This window comes from Delphinapterus leucas, chromosome 10 (genome assembly GCF_059928025.1).
Source record: "Delphinapterus leucas isolate spDelLeu-1000000601 "Yukka" chromosome 10, BTC_Dleu_Yukka2, whole genome shotgun sequence".
NCBI lineage: Eukaryota > Metazoa > Chordata > Mammalia > Artiodactyla > Monodontidae > Delphinapterus > Delphinapterus leucas.
In genome coordinates, this window is record NC_143138.1 from 52,925,990 (window position 1) to 52,933,978 (window position 7,989).

The 7,989-nt window shown below is 44.3% G+C and overlaps 2 pseudogenes; one reads left to right on the forward strand and one right to left on the reverse strand.

Moving 5' to 3' along the window:
* Positions 1-1,201: 1,201 nt before the first annotated feature.
* Positions 1,202-1,683, reverse strand: LOC111164283 (small ribosomal subunit protein eS27-like pseudogene; annotated as a pseudogene).
* A 4,754-nt stretch (positions 1,684-6,437) lies between these two features.
* On the forward strand, positions 6,438-7,357 carry LOC111164282 (small ribosomal subunit protein eS10 pseudogene; annotated as a pseudogene).
* The last annotated feature ends 632 nt before the right edge of the window (positions 7,358-7,989 follow it).

The following is a 7,989-nucleotide window of genomic DNA, read 5'->3' on the forward strand; positions in this document are numbered from 1 at the left end:
CCAGCATGTTTTGTGTTGCCTGCTGCCTGTGACTGGCCTTCACTGACTCCCATAAGAAGGACTCTGACCTTGATGTAGATTCCCCTTACTCGTGGCTTCCCAGCGGTAAGGAGGGCTGCCTGCAGTTGGAGGTTCTATTCTTGGAACTTCCTCTCCCCAAAGCACTGTGGTTCATAGCCAGCTGCCTGGGCTGGTATTAGACCACCTCTCCTTTTCATTTCACAGGGACAGGACCCCTCACACAACTTATTGGATTCCATTTTGTTTGTTTTGTTTTGTTTTTTTAGTTCATGTATATTTCTAATAGGTATATTGGATCCTGTGTGCCAGTCAGCATAACTCTCCCCAGTTTTGAAACAGTTCAGATAATTATCTGACCTCACCTTCTAAACATCACTTAACTCTAACACGAGAGAAACGTCTTCAGTTTGTCAGGAGCAGAACTTGACGGGAGAAGAGAAAAACAAAGCCCATAATTATAATAAATATGCAAGAGCACAGCAGCAGCATTTAGGATCTTTAAAATTATATTCAGGTCCTTTTATGTCTCACTTACTTCACTTAGCATAATGTCCTCAAAGTTCATCTGCAGCATGTATCAGAACTTCCTTCCTTTTTAAGGCTGAATAATATTCTGTGGTATGTACATACCACGTTTTGTTTATCCATTCATCTGTTGACGGATATTGGGTTGTTTCCACCTTTTGGCTATTGTGAACAATGCTGCTATGAACTTTGGTGTGCAAGTATTTGTTCAAGTCCTAAGTTTTGATTATTTGGGGTATATACCATAGAAATAGATCATATGCTTTATCATACCTCCCTATGCTATTCCATTTAGCTGCCTATTCTTTCATCAGAACGATACCTTTCTTTTTTATCCTGCATGTTTTTTGTTTTGTTTTGTTTTGTTTTTTAACATCTTTATTGGAGCATAATTGCTTTACAATGGTGTGTTAGTTTCTGCTTTATAACAAAGTGAATCAGTTATACATACACATATGTTCCCATATCTTTTCCCTCTTGCATCACCCTCCCTCCTACCCTCCCTATCCCACCCCTCTAGGTGGTCACAAAGCACCGAGCTAATCTCCCTGTGCTATGCGGCTGATTCCCACTAGCTCTCTATTTTACGTTTGGTTATCCTGCATGTTTTAATAATTTTTTTTCTGTATCCAAAATGTGTTTATTGGGATGGTTTCCCATTCATCTTGATTCAGGGTGATTTTAGTGCTGCTTCTGTCTGAAGGAGCAACCTTCTGTAAGCCTTGCTTTTCCTCCTGTAGGCTGGCAGAGGACAGCAGAGCAGCCAACACACAAAACTACTGTTTGTGCATGGCTAAAGACAGTGGTGATTTTATAGCATCCCGGGCATTTCACATCCATGAAATAAGAACTGGGGCTCTGCACCAGGCACTTCTTCTTGTGTTTCATCTTCTCTCCTGGAGAGGGATGAAGGAAATCCTTTGCAAGAGGCAAGTTCTCATGGGAAGGTCGTCACTGCCGGACAGGCTGTATGTTTTAATATCTGATAGGACTGGTCTCTGAACTCCACCCTCCCTCCATTTCCTTTACTTTTTCTGAATTACATTGAGTATTTTCTCTTATTAATTTATTGGGAACAACTTTAGAAACTGATACATTACCACGCTAACAAAAGAGACACCTTTGTTTACAGCCATTCTTTTTTTATTTTTTGGCCATACTGCGCAGCTTGCGGGATCTTAGTTCCCCGACCAGGGATTCAACCTGGGCCTATGGCAGTGAAAGTGCCAAGTCCTAACCACTGGACTGCCAGGGAGTTCCCTGTCTACAACCATTCTTTATATATTCCTTACTGTATTCTGATGTAGTTCATATGTGCTCCAAACATCCATGGTGATTTATATTGGAAGTGGTGTGCATGCAATTTGTGATTTTGTTGAAATATTATTGCAATAGCTTTAGAAAAGCAGTTGACACACATGAAAGTGTTAATTTGAGTCAACTGATACCAAGGGACAATGCTTGATTTATGGTAAGAGGTTTCATCGAAATATTTCTCCTAGCTGTGACAGCAAAGGTAATTGCTTACTAAGCTAGTCTCTTTGCATAAATTTCAATTTTCCAGCATTTGGTTAAACTTGACAATTGGGATTCTCCATGGAAACAGCGGAGCAAGATGCTACACCTTCCAAAAAACATAAAAATAGTGCTCTCTCATTTGTTGCCTGGCAGCAATACTCCTTGTTTTTACTCACAGGAGAATTTGTTTTTGCTGATTGGCGTAACTTTGGCAGGGAAAGGGAAAGGACAAAATAGTTCTCTTAGCAATCAAAAATTGATAGGGCAGTTTAACCTTTTCCTTTTTTTAAAGACCCAGGTGAGGTCTTCATAACTTTAAATAGCATAAAAAGCATATACTATACAGAAGCATAAAGCATATAAAATATAAAGGCAGAGTGAGTACGATCAGAGAGGAGCCTTCAGTAAGAGTCTTTGAGGACAAAGGTTCTTTGATTAAGGGACAACACTAGATGAAGCAGTTGCGGTTCTCAAGCCGTGTGGGTTCAAACTGCATTTATAAGGCTTAACAATAGGTCTTAGTCTAAATTTCATTTTATCTCCCATCCTGGTTGGTCCCTGTGGTAGATAATATTTTTGTTCATGACTCTTTCTTCCCTCCCCATCCTCGCCATCGCTTACTACAGACGGAGCACACTTCTCTAACTCACTCACTTTGGGTTTGGTCTAGAGAATGTGGGTGAATGTAACAAACCAGAGGCTGTAACAGACCAGAGGCTCTACATGAATTTGTGAAATTTGGCTTGACCTCCTGCACATTTGCTATGAGGAGAGAATGCCCTGCATAGCCATTGCCCCTTCAGCCTGGGTCCTGGAATGAGAAACACGTGGAGCAGACCCAAATCTAAGGTCAGGGGAAGCCTGGCCACCCACATGCTGTGTGCAGACCAGTGAGAGAAAAATAAACATTTGTAGTTATAAATCACTGACATTTGGGAGCTGATTACTATGTAATATTATTACAGCAAACACCTGACTAATATGGTCATCAAAAAAAAAAAGTGGTTCTGAAGAACCTAGGGGCAGAACAGGAATAAAGGTGCAGATGTAGAGAATGGACTTGAGGACACGGGGAGGGGGAAGGGTAAGCTGGGATGAAGTGAGAGAGTGGCATGGACATATATACACTACCAAATGTAAAGTAGATAGCTAGTGGGAAGCAGCAGCATGGCACAGGGAGATCAGCTTGGTGCGCTGTGACCACCTATAGGGGTGGGATAGGGAGGGTGGGAGGGAGGAGATATGGGGATATATGTATATGAATAGATGATTCACTTTGTTATACAGCAGAAACTAACACACCATTGTAAAGCAAATATACTCCAATAAAGATGTTAAAAAAAAAAAAGATTGTTCCTATTAGTGCCTACTGTGAGCAATCATACAGACTTTAGAATGTGCACACTGGGTTCTGATTAGCTGTTCCCCATCTTTCCAGTCATCAATCAGATGGAGCAGTCTGATTAAATGACTGGCTTGGCCTGACGACGCTGAGGGTGTTCTTCTTTTTTTAATTAATTAATTTATTTTATTTTTATTTTTGTCTGCATTGCGTCTTCATTGCTGCTCGCGGGCTTTCTCTAGTTGCGGCGAATGGGGGCTACTCTTCGCTGCGGTGCGCGTGCTTCTCACTGTGGTGGCTTCTCTTGTTGTGGAGCACGGGCTCTAGGCGCGCGGGCTTCAGTAGTTGTGGCACATAGGCTCAGTAGTTGTGGCTTGCAGGCTCTAGAGCACAGGCTCAGTAGTTGTGGCACACAGGCTTAGTTGCTCTGTGGCATGTGGGATCTTCCTGGACCGGGGCTTGAACCCGTGTATCCTGCATTGGCAGGCGGATTCTTAACCACTGCACCACCAGGGAAGTCCGCTGAGGGTGTTCTTGAAGGTGAGATTTATTTATTCATTTCTAAAGTCTGTATTCATAAACTAGGGACAGATATTCTAGGAATTCTATTGGTGGAAAAATCAGTTTACAAAACAACTTGTATGTTCTCACTTAGGAAAATTTGAAACATGCACTGGCAGCTCCAGAATTTCTATATAGAATTTCTATATAGGTGGGCTGGATAGCAATCTGATTGGAAGAGAGTTGGGGGTGAGCATAAAGTTTTGACATTTCATTTTTATACCACTTTAATATAATTGAAAAAACTCCCAATGGGCCATACCAAAGAATTACTTGGAGGGAAGCTGATGAAGATGGTGTGGGAACTTTAAGGCCCCATACTCCCAGATACTCCTTGGCCCTGACAGTGCCTATATTAAGTGTATCTATAAATACACAGAGAGAGGGCTGGAAGCATAGACACCAAAATGAATGGGAGTTATAAATGGAAAGTGGAATTTGGGGAAATGTTTACCCTCTTCTTTGTATCTTTCTGTATTGTTTGAATGTTTTGCACTAAATATATATTATTTCCCCCAAAACCAATGAAGTTATTTTGCACAAAGAAAAGAAAAAGAATCCTACTGACCTCTACTTTTTCCCACATCTTATTTTTTTAATTAATTGATTTATTAATTTATTTTGGCTGCGTTGGGTCTTCACTGCTGTATGCGGGCTTTCTCTAGTTGCGGTGAGCGAGGGCTACTCTTCTTCATTGTGGTGCGCGGGCTTCTCATCGCGGTGGCTTCTCTTGTTGCGGAGCATGGACTCTAGGTGCGTGGGCTTCAGTAGTTGTGGCTCCTGGGCTCTAGAGCACAGGCTCAGTAGTTGTGGCGCACGGGCTTAGCTGCTCCACCGCGTGTGGGATCTTCCTGGACCAGGGCTCGAACCCGTGTCCCCTACTTTGGCAGGCGGATTCTTAACCACTGCGCCACCGGGGAAGTCCCCCCACACCTTATTTTAATCATCTAACTGGTGCCCCTAAATTCCCAAATTTCGGTTCTTCCACAACGTCTTACCCACTTTTTAGCTTCAGTCAGTCTCTGAAAACAACCAAGTGTAAAAGAAACAACATGGGTATAAAAAAGAGCCCTGGGGACTTCCCTGGTGGTCCAGTGGTTAAGACTCCATGCTTTCACTGATGGGCCCGGGTTCAAGCCCTGGTTAGGGAACTAAGATCACACAAGCCTTGAGAGACAGCCAGAAAGAAAGAAAAAAAAAAGAGCCCTGCTCTGTCGGGTAAGATTCCAGTTCCAGCCCTTCCCTTCTCTGTAGGACCTCAGCCTCCAATATGCAAAGGGAAGGATTGGGATACGTAGGGGTTAGAAACTCAAATGCCTAGAGGAGCCAGGGAGGGACAAATGACAGGAACAAATGGGTCTGTGCTGGACTGGAGGAGCCCACCCACCCTCAAGGAAGCATCGCTGCAGGTCCGAGGTTGCCAGGCTTTCCTATGTATCCAGGCACTGGAAGTCGGGTTTTTATATGGAATCTCCTGATTTTTGAATATTAGCAGATGCACTTTAAAACGTTTTGTGAATTCCTTGCAGGCCAAATTAACCTCACCTATGAATCCCTCTGGCACATGGTGAGCTGACCCTGGCTCAGATGCTCTTTAAGGCAGGGGTCCTCAACCCCCGGGCCGCGGACCGGTACCTGTTAGGAACCCGGCCACACAGCAGAAGGTGAGAGGCGGGGGAGCGAGCAAAGCTTCATCTGCCGCTCCCCGTTGCTCCCCATCGGTCTTACTGCCTGAACCATCGCTCGTATCACCGTCGGAACCATCCCCCACACACACCCGGGACTGTGGAAAAACTGTCTTCCACGAAACCTGTCTCTGGTGCCAAAAAACTGGGGACTGCTGCTTTAAGGCCCACTGTTTCACACTCCCGTAATCCACTCAGGCGCCACCTAGTGACAGCGACTGTCACAGTTCCCAAGAAGGCAGTGCAGGAAAAGGACTTTCATTTTTTTGGCCTCGCTTGGTGTAGCATGCGGGATCCCAGTTCGCCCACCCCGAACCCCAACCAGGAATCACACCCACGCCCCCTGCAGCGGAAGTGCGGAACCTTAACCACTGGATCACCAGGGAATTCCTGAAAAGGACTTTTTAAATAGATCAATTAGGAGGTAATTTATTTGTATGCCCCCAAAATTAATTTTCTAAATGACTTCCTAAATGGCCTCTCAGGTGTAATTAGAATATAACCAGATAGATCAAAATCATACACGATTTACTCACAGCTAATTGGGAACATAGGATTATGCAAGTGAATAACATTTATTATTTATTACATTCCAGGCGCTGTTCTGCTTTAAAGTATTATTTCATCTAATCCTCACCATAATCCTATGAATTAAGTACTATTACTACCCTGATTTTATCAGATGGAGAAACTGATGCCCAGAAAGATCCTGTAACTTGTAACAAAGTCACACAACCGATACCCCTTCCTTTCCAGCTCCGACCCCGGACACAGCAGCCGTCGCGATGTTGATGTTGCCCAAGAGGAACCGGATTGCCATTTATGAACTCCTTTTTAAGGAGGGAGTGATGGTAGCCAAGAAGGACAACCACATGCCTAAGCACCCCGAGCTGGCAGACAAGAATGTGCCCAATCTTCACGTCATGAAGGCCATGCAGTCTCTCAAATCATGAGGGTACGTGAAGGAACAGTTTGCCTGGAGACATTTCTACTGGTACCTAACCAACGAGGGTATCCATTATCTCCGGGATTACCTCCACCTGCCCCCTGAAATCGTGCCTGCTAACCTGCGCCACAGTCGTCCTGAGACTGGCAGGCCACGGCCCAAAGGTCTGGAGGGAGAGCGACCTGCAAGACTCACAAGAGGGGAAGGCGACAGAGTCACCTACAGATGAAGCGCTGTGCCCTCTGGTGCCGACAAGAAAGCCGAGGCCGGGGCTGGGTCAGCAACTAAATTCCAGTTTAGAGGCAGATTTGGTCGTGGACGTACGTGGTCAGCCACCTCAGTAAAGTCTGGAAGAGATTGTTTTGTGTTGAATTAACGTGTAGCCAGAAAAGATTAAAAAAAAAAAAAAAAGTCACACAGCCACTTAGTAGTGGAGCTGGGATTGGAACCCAGGCAGCCTTAGTCAAGAGGGTATGCTCTCCTAGATAGAAGCTAGATTAAGGCATCATGGTTGTAATAGTCACTTCAGTTGCAAATGACAAAAAGTAAAGCAAAAACAAGGCAGGGTTAGGGTTTCTGGATGTAGAAATACCTGGAGTCCAAACAGCGGCATCTCTCCCCTCTGTCCCCCACTAGGTTCTGCCTTCTTCTGGTTTGTCTAATCTCAAGAAGGCACAGGACAAACATGGTACCTTCTGGCACCACAAAGCAATAGGAAAAGAGCAGTTGTTTAGTGAAAGGTCCTGAAAAAAAAGGCTCACGTTTTAGAGAAAAAAAAACTGGATCCCTACCTAACACCACACACAAAAGTGAGCTCCAGACAGATTAAAGACCTACATGGGAAGATAAACATATAAATTTAAAATGAGAAAATGTGAGAGACTGTCTATGTTAAGAAGGACTACAGTGAAACTCAAAAGCACACGCCATGGGCTTCCCTGGTGGCGCAGTGGTTGAGAGTCCGCCTGCCGATGCAGGGGACACGGGTTCGTGCCCCGGTCCGGGAAGATCCCACATGCTGCGGAGTGGTTGGGCCCGTGAGCCATGGCCGCTGAGCCTGCGCGTCTGGAGCCTGTGCTCCACAACAGTGAGAGGCCTGCGTACCGCAAAAAAAAAAAAAAAAGCACACGCCATAGGAAAAAATTGATAAAACTGATGACCTATTTGTGTTCAATGAAGAACACTATGGAAAAAGTTAACAAATAACAAAGATAAGACAGTTGTAATGTCTAAAACTGATAGCTGACTAATATCTAGGATGTAAAAGAGACTCTTGCAAATCAACAAGAAGGAACCCCATGGGAAAATGAGCAATTAATAGGAGACAAAGCAAAAAGGCCTATGCTGGGATGCTCAAACTCACTAGTAACTAGAGAAATACAAAAGGAAAC